Here is a 13,211-nt window from a genome sequence, read left to right as displayed (position 1 = left end):
CATGCAGTATCATTCAGTATCATGCGATATCATACAGTATCATGCGGTATCATATTGTATTATGCAGTAATATTTAGTATCATACAGTATTATATAGTGTCATATGGTATCATGCTTTATCATACGGTATCATACAGTATCATATTGTACCATGCAGTATTATTCAGTATCATACGGTATCATGCGGTATCATACAGTGTCTTACTGTACCATGCAGTATCATTCAATGTAATGCAATATCATGCGGTATCATGCGATATCATACAGTATCATGTGGTATCATATTGTACCATGCAGTATTATATAGTATTATACAGTATCATGCGGTGTCATACAGTATCATGCAGTAATATTCAGTATCATACAGTATTATATAGTATCATATGGTCTCATGCTTTATCATACGGTATCATACAGTATCATATTGTACCATGCAGTATTATTCAGTATCATACGGTATCATGCGGTATCATACAATATGATGCAGTAATATTCAGTATCATACAGTATTATATAGTATCATATGGTATCATGCTTTATCATACGGTATCATACAGTATCATATTGTACCATGCAGTATTATTCAGTATCATACGGTATCATGCGGTATCATACAATATGATGCAGTAATATTCAGTATCATACAGTATTATATAGTATCATATGGTATCATGCTTTATCATACGGTATCATACAGTATCATATTGTACCATGCAGTATCATGCATTATTATTCAGTGTCATAGGGTATCTTGCGGTATCATGCAGTATCATACAGTATAATACTGTACAATGCAGTACCATGCAGTATTATTCAGTATCATACGGTATCATGCAGTATCATACAGTATCATACTGTACCATGCAGTATCATCCAGTATCATGCAGTATTATTAAGTATCATACGGTATCATGCCGTATCATACAATATCATGCGTTGTCATACAGTATCATACTGTACCATGCAGTATTATTAAATATCATGCGGTATCATGCGATATCATACAGTATCATACTGTACCATGCAGTATCATCCAGTATCATGCAGTATTATTCAGTATCATACGGTATCATGCCGTATCATACAATATCATGCGTTGTCATGCAGTATTATTAAATATCATGCAGTATCATGCGGTATCATGCGATATCATACAATATCATGTGGTATCATATTGTACCATGCAGTATTATATAGTATCATACAGCATCATGTGGTATCATGCTGTACTTTGCAGTATTATAAAGTATCATACGGTATCATGCGTTGTCATACTGTATCATGCAGTATTATTCAGTATCATACAATATTATATAGTATCATTCGTTATCATAGAGTATCATACTGTACCATGCAGTATCATACGGTATCATGCGGATCATACAGTATCATACTGTACCATGTGGTATCATTCAGTGTAATGCAGTATCATGCAGTAGGCATGGTGTTGGTAGTATTATGCTCTGGGCCTGTTTTGCTGTGGATGCTAATGACTCATGCTAACTGACAGTTTGCACTTTGAAAGGAAAATGTTGCAATTTTCCAGCTTGTATTAGCACTAATGCTAACAATAGCAGGTAATGTTATGAGTGACCATGTGTGTTGACTCTGTGTTGGTTGCATTCTTTTTATGCGTATGACTAGGGAAGGTTGTTTGGATTTGGGACTGATAAGTAAACGCTGTGCTTGACTATTTCCAAATCACAATGGCAGATTATTGGAAATGTAAAACTATTTGCAGTCACATGACCTGATATAATGCAACATGACGACAACAGTGAACAAGCATGGATGCTAGTGACTCATGCTAACTCACAGGTTTCACTCGGAAGGGAAAAAGTTGCTATTTTCCAGCCTGTATTAGCGCTAGTGCCTTTTTTTCTGCGTGTCATGATTAGGGAAGGTTTTTTGGATTTGGGCTGTACAAGTAAACAATGTGCTTGCTTCTTTCCAAATCCCAATGGCAGATTAATGGAAATGTGAAATTATTTGAAGTCACATGACGACAACAGTGAACAAGCATGGATGCTAGTGACTCATGCTACTCGGAAAGGAAAATGTTGCTATTTTCTAGCTTATATTAGCGCTAATGCCTTTTTTTGTGCGTGCCATGATTAGGGAAGGTTGTTTGGATTTGGGCCGTACAAGTAAACAATGTGCTTGCTTTTTTCCAAATCCCAATGGCAGATTAATGGAAATGGGAAATTATTTGAAGTCACATGACGACAACAGTAAACAAGCATGGATGCTAATGACTCATGCTAACTGACAGTTTGCACTCGGAAAGGAAAATGTTGCTATTTTGTAATAGCGTAAATGCTAACAATAGCAGGTAATGTGATGAGTGACCATGTGTGTTGACTCTGTGTTGGTTGCATTTTTTTGTGCGTATGACTAGGGTATGTTGTTTGGATTTGGGACATATAAGTAAATGCTGTGCTATAGCATAATAGGACCTAGACAGGATGACTGGTGGCTCTTTGAGGCCGTGACTCATCTGGAAAGATGACCAAACGTGTCATGGCCTCAACCCGCACACTTCTTGTCCAAAAGTGCTAATGGCGTCATCACGGGTGACACCCGTATCGTCCCCGAGGAAAACCGCCCAACGGAGGCGCATCAATCGTCTGTGACCGGCAGCACATTCCTCAGGCGAGCTAGCACTTGCTCAACAAACATGTCTTTTTTAATATTGTTTTTGGAGGATGATGTCAGCGTGTTAGCACGACTCCACAGTTCTTTAAAAAAAAAACTCTGGCAAGCTCGTGTGCCGGCCTGCTCGCACGTGTGCATGTTGCATTTTTTTGTTTTACTTATATAGTCAGCGGGCACATTGTTCCAGTGCCTCACTAAAAAAAAACACTTTGACAATGTTTAGTGTGGATTTGACATTGAATTATATTGTTATAGTGGCATTTTGCTAACATGCTAACATCGTCGCCAATTTTTTTAGGTATACACCAAAAAAAATCATCCATCTATCCGTAGTTACTTGACATTATCTTGACAATGCTAGGACTTGTATTTTTTTTTATGTATGAACCTTAAAAGTCATTGATATCAATCAATCAATCAATGTTTACTTATATAGCCCTAAATGTCTCAAAGGGCTGCACAAACCACCACGACATCCTCGGTAGGCCCACATAAGGGCAAGGAAAACTCACACCCAGTGGGACGTCGGTGACAATGATGACTATGAGAACCTTGGAGAGGAGGAAAGCAATGGATGTGGAGCGGGTCTAACATGATACTGTGAAAGTTCAATCCATAATGGATCCAACACAGTCGCGAGAGTCCAGTCCAAAGAAGATCCAAGACACAGCAGCGAGAGTCCCGTTCACAGCGGAGCCAGCAGGAAACCATCCCAAGCGTAGGCGGACCAGCAGCGCAGAGATGTCCCCAGCCGATACACAGGCAAGCAGTACATGGCCACCGGATCGGATCGGACCGGACCCCCTCCACAAGGGAGAGTGGGACATAGAAGAAAAAGAAAAGAAACGGCAGATCAACTGGTCTAAAAAGGGAGTCTATTTAAAGGCTAGAGTATACAAATGAGTTTTAGGGTGAGACTTAAATGCTTCTACTGAGGTGGCATCTCAAACTTTTACCGGGGGGGCATTCCAGAGTACTGGAGCCCGAAATGAAAAAGCTCTATAGCCCGCAGACTTTTTTTGGCCTTTGGGAATCACTAATAAGCCGGAGTCCTTTGAACGCAGATTTCTTGCCGGGACATATGGTACAATACAATCGGCAAGATAGGATGGAGCTAGACCGTGTAGTATTTTATACGTAAGTAGTAAAACCTTAAAGTCACATCTTAAGTGCACAGGAAGCCAGTGCAGGTGAGCCAGTATAGGTATATATGTATGTATATATGTATATAAAGGTATATACAGTATAGGTATATATGTATGTATATATGTATATAAAGGTATATACAGTATAGGCGTAATGTGATCAAACTTTCTTGTTCTTGTCAAAAGTCTAGCAGCCGCATTTTGTACCAACTGTAATCTTTTAATGCTAGACATGGGGAGACCCGAAAATAATACGTTACAGTAATCGAGGCGAGACGTAACAAACGCATGGATAATGATCTCAGCGTCTTTAGTGGACAGAATGGAGCGAATTTTAGCGATGTTGCGGAGATGAAAGAAGGCCGTTTTAGTAACGCTTTTAATGTGTGCCTCAAAGGAGAGAGTTGGGTGGAAGATAATACCCAGATTCTTTACCGTGTCGCCTTGTTTAATTGTTTGGTTGTCAAATGTTAGAGTTGTATTATTAAATAGAGTTCGGTGTCTAGCAGGACCGATAATCAGCATTTCCGTTTTTTTGGCGTTGAGTTGCAAAAAGTTAGCGGACATCCATTGTTTAATTTCATTAAGACACGCCTCCAGCTGACTACAATCCGGCGTGTTGGTCAGCTTTAGGGGCATGTAGAGTTGGGTGTCATCAGCATAACAGTGAAAGCTAACACCGTATTTGCGTATGATGTCACCTAGCGGCAGCATGTAGATGCTGAAGAGTGCAGGGCCAAGGACCGAACCCTGGGGAACTCCACACGTTACCTTAACGTAGTCCGAGGTCACATTGTTATGGGAGACACACTGCATCCTATCAGTAAGATAAGAGTTAAACCAAGACAGGGCTAAGTCTGACATACCAATTCGTGTTTTGATACGTTCTAATAAAATATTATGATCGACGGTATCGAAAGCAGCGCTAAGATCGAGGAGCAGCAACATAGATGACGCATCAGAATCCATCGTTAGCAATAGATCATTAGTCATTTTTGCGAGGGCTGTCTCCGTCGAGTGATTTGCCCTGAAACCGGATTGAAAGGTTTCACATAGATTGTTAGACGCTAAGTGTTCATTTAACTGCTCCGCAACAATTTTTTCAAGGATTTTTGAAATAAAGGGAAGGTGAGACACCGGTCGGTAATTTACCATGAGGTCAGGATCGAGGTTAGGTCTTTTAAGAAGAGGATGAATAACCGCTTGCTAACGTGCTAACGTTAGCATTTCAGCCAATTTTTTTTTTTGGGTACATGTTACACATGACTTTAAAGGATACATACAAGTCTATTGTTATCATTTTGTTGTCTATATTGTTTACATTGTAATGTTAGCATTTTTAGCTAATTTTGCTAAAATTCAAGGATTGTGTTTCTTGATGGCATGCTAACGATAGCATGCAAGATTTTCAGCCCTTTTTACATGCTAGTACATTGTAGGTACACACATAAAAAAACTATTGTTATTATTTTATTGTCTATATTGGTATTTGGCGCGCCTATACTAGCATTGTAATGTTAGCATGTAGCTTTTAAGAAAATTTTCGGGTATTACTTGACGCTATGGCATTTTTTTGCCATTATTTTAGGCAGGAACCTTTCAAGTCATTGATTTGATTGCTTGCTGCTATCTTGCTAACACGCTAAAGTTAGCGGATTAGCATTTTAGCCATTTTATTTTACAAACCCCGTTTCCACATGAGTTGGGAAATTGTGTTAGATGTAAATATAAACGGAATACAATAATTTGCAAATCCTTTTCAACCCATATTTAGAATTGGATGCCAGCAACACGTGACCAAGAAGTTGGGAAAGGTGGCAATAAATACTGATAAAGTTGAGGAATGCTCATCAAACACTTATTTCGGAACATCCCACAGGTGTGCAGGCTAATTGGGAACAGGTGGGTGCCATGATTGGGTATAAAAACAAGCTTCCCAAAAAATGCTCAGTCTTTCACAAGAAAGGATGGGGCGAGGTACACCCCTTTGTGCACAACTGCGTGAGCAAATAGTCAAACAGTTTAAGAACAACCTTTCTCAAAGTGCAATTGCAAGAAATTTAGGGATTTCAACATCTACGCTCCTTAATATCATCAAAAGGTTCAGAGAATCTGGAAAAATCACTGGCCGGAAACCAACATTGACTGACCGTGACCTTCCATCCCTCAGACGGCACTGTATCAAAAACCGATATCAATCTCTAAAGGATATCACCACATGGGCTCAGGAACACTTCAGAAAACCACTGTCACTAAATACGGTTCGTCGCTACATCTGTAAGTGCAAGTTAAAGCTCTACTATGCAAAGCGAACGCCATTTATCAACAACATCCAGAAACGCCGCCGGCTTCTCTGGGCCCCGAGATCATCTAAGATGGACTGATGCAAAGTGGAAAAGTGTTCTGTGGTCCGACGAGTCCACATTTCAAATTGTTTTTTGGAAATATTCGACATCGTGTCATCCGAACCAAAGGGGAAGTGAACAACCTAGACCATGGGTGTCAAACTCTGGCCCGCGGTCCAAATCTGGCCCGCTGTGTAATTTAATTTGGCCCTTGAAGCAATATCAATTTAGCATTAGAGCTGACCCGCCGGTGTTATACAGTGCCGCTGTAACACCGCATTCGCCACTAATACTCATACTTGTCAACCCTCCTAATTTTCCCGGTAGACTCCCGAAGTTCAGTGCCCCTACCGAATTTCTACCGATTTCCACCTGGACAACAATATTGGGGGCGTGCATTTAAGGCACTGCCTTTAGCGTTCTCTACAACCTGTCGTCACATCCGCTTTTCCTCCATACTAACAGCGTGTCACATAATATTTGTGGCTTTTACACACCCACACACACGCACAAGTGAATGCAAGCCATACTTGGTCAACAGCCATACAGGTCACACTGAGGGTGGCCGTATAAACAACTTTAGCACTGTTACAAATATGCGCCACACTGTGAACCCACACCAAACAAGAATGACGAACACATTTCGGGTGAAGATCCGCACCGTGACACAACAGAACAAATACAACAGAAACCCTTGCAGCACTAACTTCCAGCAAACTGACCAATAATTAACGTTTTATTCGTGCATTTTCTCTTGCTACTTCAAGGCTTGAATGTTTGGTTCATTCATTATTGTTGTTTTATTTTCAAATGTATTATTAGCCCGTGGGAAAAAATGATATTTACCGCAGAAGATTGCAAATAGAAAAAAAAGGCATACAATTTTTATTTAAATTCTATTTGATATGCCATTGCTATTTTTTTTTTAATTATTATCATTATTATTTGAAACTGGATTTTGCATGTCATTAAAGTTATATAAGCCTTGCTTGTTCAATATTTAATGCAAAACTTGTTTGGGTCCCTATTAAAAGGTTCATTCGTTCAACGTTGGCCCTCGGCTTTGTTCCGTTTCAAATTTTGGCCCACTCTGTATTTGAGTTTGACACCCCTGATGTAGACTGTTATCGACCCAAAGTTCAAAAGCCAGCGTCTGTGATGGTATGGGGGTGCATTAGTGCCCAAAACATGGCTAACTTACACATCTGTGGAGGCACCATTCATGCTGAAAGGTCCATACAGGTCTTGGAACAACATATGTTGTCATCCAAGCAACGTTATCATGGACGCCCCTGCTTATTTCAGCAAGACAATGCCAAGCCACATACTACAACAGCGTGGTTTCGTAGTAAAAGAGTGCGGGTACTTTCCTGGCCCGCCTGCAGTCCAGACCTGTCTCCCGTGGAAAATGTGTGGCGCATTATGAAGTGTAAAATAGGACAGCGGAGACCCCGGACTGTTGAAGGACTGAAGCTCTACATCAGGGGTGTCAAACTCAAACACAGAGTGGGCCAGAATTTAAAACTGAACAAAGCCGCGGGCCAAGGTTGAACAAATGAACCTTTTAATAGGGATCCAAACAAGTTTTGCATTAAATATTGAACAAGCTAATAATCAATTTTTGTATTGTAGCGTCCAGGAAGAGGTAGTGCTGCAAGGGGGTTCTGTGTATTTGTTCCGTTGTGTTTATGTTGCGTTACAGTGCGGATGTTCTCCCGAAATTTGCTCGTCATTCTCGTTTAGTGTTGGTTCACAGTGTGGCGCATATTTGTAACAGTCTTAAAGTTGTTCATACGGCCACCCTCAGTGTGACCTGTATGGCTGTTGAGCAAGCTTGCATTGCATTAGTATGAGTATTAGCGGTGAATGCGGTGTTACGGCGACACCGCCAGCTCTAATGTTAATTTGATATTGCCTCAAATTTGGCCCGCGGGCCAGAGTTTGACGCCCTTGCTCTACATGAAGCAAGAATGGGAAAGAATTCCACTTTCAAAGCTTCAACAATGAGTTTCCTCAGTTCCCAAACGTTGGGCGTTTTTCCTCGGGGACGATACGGGTGTCACCCCTGACGACGCCATTAGCACTTTTGGACAAGAAGTGTGCGGGTTGAGGCCATGACACGTTTGATCATCTTTCCAGATGAGTCACGGCCTCAAAGAGCCGCCAGTCATCTTGTCTAGGTCCTATTATGCTATAGCACAGCATTTACTTATATGTCCCAAATCCAAACAGCCTACCCTAGTCATACGCACAAAAAAATGCAACCAACACAGAGTCAACACACATGGTCACTCATAACATTACCTGCTATTGTTAGCATTTACGCTAATACAAGCTGGAAAATAGCAACATTTTCCTTTCCGAGTGCAAACTGTCAGTTAGCATGAGTCACTAGCATCCATGCTTGTTCACTGTTAAAAGAAAATGTGATGTAACACAGCGGTGAACATGCCTTTTCCCAACTACTTTGGCACGTGTTGCAGCCATGAAATTCTAAGTTAATTATTATTTGCAAAAAACAAAACAAATTTATGAGTTTGAACATCAAATATGTTGTCTTTGTTATAGCACAGCATGCATGCTTGTTCACTGTTAAAAGAAAATGTGATGTAACACAGTGGTGAACATGCCCTTTCCCAACTACTTTGGCACGTGTTGCAGCCATGAAATTCTAAGTTAATGATTATTTGCAAAAAAAAACAAATTTATGAGTTTGAACATCAAATATGTTGTCTTTGTTATAGCACAGCATCCATGCTTGTTCACTGTTAAAAGAAAATGTGATATAACACAGTGGTGAACATGCCCTTTCCCAACTACTTTGGCACGTGTTGCAGCCATGAAATTCTAAGTTAATTATTATTTGCAAAAAAAAAAACAAATTTATGAGTTTGAATATCAAATATGTTGTCTTTGTTATAGCACAGCATCCATGCTTGTTCACTGTTAAAAGAAAATGTGATGTAACACAGTGGTGAACATGCCCTTTCCCAACTACTTTGGCACGTGTTGCAGCCATGAAATTCTAAGTTAATTATTATTTGCAAAAAAAAATAAAAAAATGTATGAGTTTGAACATCAAATATGTTGTCTTTGTTATAGCACAGCATCCATGCTTATTCATTGTTAAAAGAAAATGTGATGTAACACAGTGGTGAACATGCCCTTTCCCAACTACTTTGGCATGTGTTGCAGCCATTAAATTCTAAGTTAATTATTATTTGCAAAAAAAAAAAACAAATTTATGAGTTTGAACATCAAATATGTTGTCTTTTTTATAGCACAGCATCCATGCTTGTTCACTGTTAAAAGAAAATGTGATGTAACACAGTGGTGAACATGTCCTTTCCCAACTACTTTGGCACGTGTTGCAGCCATGAAATTCTAAGTTAATTATTATTTGCAAAAAAAAAAAACAAATTTATGAGTTTGAACATCAAATATGTTGTCTTTGTTATAGCACAGCATCCATGCTTGTTCACTGTTAAAAGAAAATGTGATGTAACCCAGTGGTGAACATGCCCTTTCCCAACTACTTTGGCACGTGTTGCAGCCATGAAATTCAAAGTTAATTATTATTTGCAAAAAAAAACAAACAAATTTATGAGTTTGAACATCAAATATGTTGTCTTTGTTATAGCACAGCATCCATGCTTGTTCACTGTTAAAAGAAAATGTGATGTAACACAGTGGTGAACATGCCCTTTCCCAACTACTTTGGCACGTGTTGCAGCCATGAAATTCTAAGTTAATTATTATTTGCAAAAAAAAACAACACATTTTTGAGTTTGAATATCAAATATGTTGTCTTTGTTATAGCACAGCATCCATGCTTGTTCACTGTTAAAAGAAAATGTGATGTAACACAGTGGTGAACATGCCCTTTCCCAACTACTTTGGCACGTGTTGCAGCCATGAAATTCTAAGTTGATTATTATTTGCAAAAAAAAAACAAATTTATGAGTTTGAACATCAAATATGTTGTCTTTGTTATAGCACAGCATCCATGCTTGTTCACTGTTAAAAGAAAATGTGATGTAACACAGTGGTGAACATGCCCCTTCCCAACTACTTTGGCACGTGTTGCAGCCATGAAATTCTAAGTTGATTATTATTTGCAAAAAAAAAAAACAAATTTAAGAGTTTGAACATCAAATATGTTGTCTTTGTTATAGCACAGCATCCATGCTTGTTCACTTTTAAAAGAAAATGTGATGTAACACAGTGGTGAACATGCCCTTTCCCAACTACTTTGACACGTGTTGCAGCCATGAAATTCTAAGTTAATTATTATTTGCAAAAAAACAACAACAAATTTTTGAGTTTGAACATCAAATATGTTGTCTTTGTTATAGCACAGCATCCATGCTTGTTCACTGTTAAAAGAAAATGTGATGTAACACAGTGGTGAACATGCCCTTTCCCAACTACTTTGGCACGTGTTGCAGCCATGAAATTCTAAGTTAATTATTATTTGCAAAAAAAAAAAACAAATTAATGAGTTTGAACATCAAATATTTTGTCTTTGTTATAGCACAGCATCCATGCTTGTTCACTGTTAAAAGAAAATGTGATGTAACACAGTGTGTGAACATGCCCTTTCCCAACTACTTTGGCACGTGTTGCAGCCATGAAATTCTAAGTTAATTATTATTTGCAAAAAAAAACAATTTTATGAGTTTGAACATCAAATATGTTGTCTTTGTTATAGCACAGCATCCATGCTTGTTCACTGTTAAAAGAAAATGTGATGTAACACAGTGGTGAACATGCCCTTCCCCAACTACTTTGGCACGTGTTGCAGCCATGAAATTCTAAGTTAATTATTATTTGCAAAAAAAAACAAATTTATGAGTTTGAACATCAAATATGTTGTCTTTGTTATAGCACAGCATCCATGTGTGTTCACTGTTAAAAGAAAATGTGATGTAACACAGTGGTGAACATGCCCTTTCCCAACTACTTTGGCACGTGTTGCAGCCATGAAATTCTAAGTTAATTATTATTGCAAAAAAAAAACAAATTTATGAGTTTGAATATCAAATATGTTGTCTTTGGTTATAGCACAGCATCCATGCTTGTTCACTGTTAAAAGAAAATGTGATGTAACACAGTGGTGAACATGCCCTTTCCCAACTACTTTGGCACGTGTTGCAGCCATGAAATTCTAAGTTAATTATTATTTGCAAAAAAAAAAAACAAATTTATGAGTTTGAACATCAAATATGTTGTCTTTGTTACAGCACAGCATCCAAGCTTGTTCACTGTTAAAAGAAAATGTGATGTAACACAGTGGTGAACATGCCCTTTCCCAACTACTTTGGCACGTGTTGCAGCCATGAAATTCTAAGTTAATTATTATTGCAAAAAAAACAAAACATTTATGAGTTTGAACATCAAATATGTTGTCTTTGTTATAGCACAGCATCCATGCTTGTTCACTGTTAAAAGAAAATGTGATGTAACACAGTGGTGAACATGCCCTTTCCCAACTACTTTGGCACGTGTTGCAGCCATGAAATTCTAAGTTAATTATTATTTGCAAAAAAAAAAAAACAAATTTATGAGTTTGAACATCAAATATGTTGTCTTTGTTACAGCACAGCATCCAAGCTTGTTCACTGTTAAAAGAAAATGTGATGTAACACAGTGGTGAACATGCCCTTTCCCAACTACTTTGGCACATGTTGCAGCCATGAAATTCTAATTTAATTATTATTTGCAAAAAAAAACCAACAAATTTATGAGTTTGAACATCAAATATGTTGTCTTTGTGGTGCATTCAACTGAATATGGGTTGAAAAGGATTCGCAAATCATTGTTTTCCGTTTATATTTACATCAAACACAATTTCCCGACTCATATGGAAACGAGGGTTTGTAGATGTTATTTACCATTAAATACATTTTAATTATTCCAACATTTTGATGTCAACAGGCTGGCTTTTGTCGGAGAGTTTGATGTACACACACACACACACACACACACACACACACACACACAGAGTCACAGCAGGGTTTATGCCTGACAGTTTATGACACACCACGCCGCCAACTCCAAACCGCCGCTTTGATGGCGCGGCCTGACATCATCGCCATGTTGGCCCCGCTCTCTGGACATGATTTGACTCTTCCTCTTTTTGAATCATTTGTCTAGCAAACAAAACAAACTAGAAAGCAGAAAAACACCAGGGTTCGGTACCGAATTTGGTACTGTTATTTAGGTATATTCCAACGGTGCCATACCTTTGATGCGCGGGACATACTGGTGTTAGAATAATTATATACAAGTTATCACACAACTCTTATGCTTGAAGGCCGTTGCTGTAGTCTATTCTCTACTTTTTTCTGCTTCATGCAAGGGCACACAACTTATCTTCCACGGCGTGTGAGGAGTGGACTCGCCGCAGATGTTTTTTGTCTTTCAGCCTTGCAAACAGCCAAGGACGAACAGGCAGACAAATGCAGAGACAGGGGGGCAAATCACAAGGGCCCCCGCCCCGGCACATTCCGTCACGTATTGTGCGTACTGAAGCTGCTTGCATAATGTGTGACCCCCCCCCCCCCTCCCTTTAGAAGCAGCCTCAGCATGTAAGTAGGGAACTCCCAAACTGAATAAATAGAGGAACGCGTGGACTGTTCCTCAGAGTTGAGTGTGCAGCGCCATGCGTTCTCCTCATGAGCTAAATTGAACTCCGTCTCTGCCTGATTCCTTGCTTCTTGTTCTGTTTAATAGATAGTTCAGTGCTTAAACCTGACATCTGGTCAGAGTAGTTTTCATGTAACCTACTTTCTACTTTCACTTTTTTTTTCTGAGGAAGAAAACGCTACTTTTAGTTTAATTCCCATCGTTATATTTATTTGTATCATAATTATTTTTGAATCAATGAATTAAGACTTGCAAAGTCATTTTGTCAGCAAGCTTACCTCCGGCCGGCAGGTTTTATATTCATAAATGTAAGTTTCTCTACACCCAACCTGTTTTTTGTGCCTTTAAAAAAGAATTAGAACCATACATTAAAACACTCTCAACCTTTAACAACCAAAAAGCTGGGAAAACGATAATG

The sequence above is a fragment of the Nerophis ophidion genome, linkage group LG04 (genome assembly GCF_033978795.1).
Source record: "Nerophis ophidion isolate RoL-2023_Sa linkage group LG04, RoL_Noph_v1.0, whole genome shotgun sequence".
NCBI classification, from domain to species: Eukaryota; Metazoa; Chordata; class Actinopteri; order Syngnathiformes; family Syngnathidae; genus Nerophis; species Nerophis ophidion.
The sequence above is the reverse complement of the archived record's forward strand: the minus strand, read 5'-3'. Positions refer to the sequence as shown.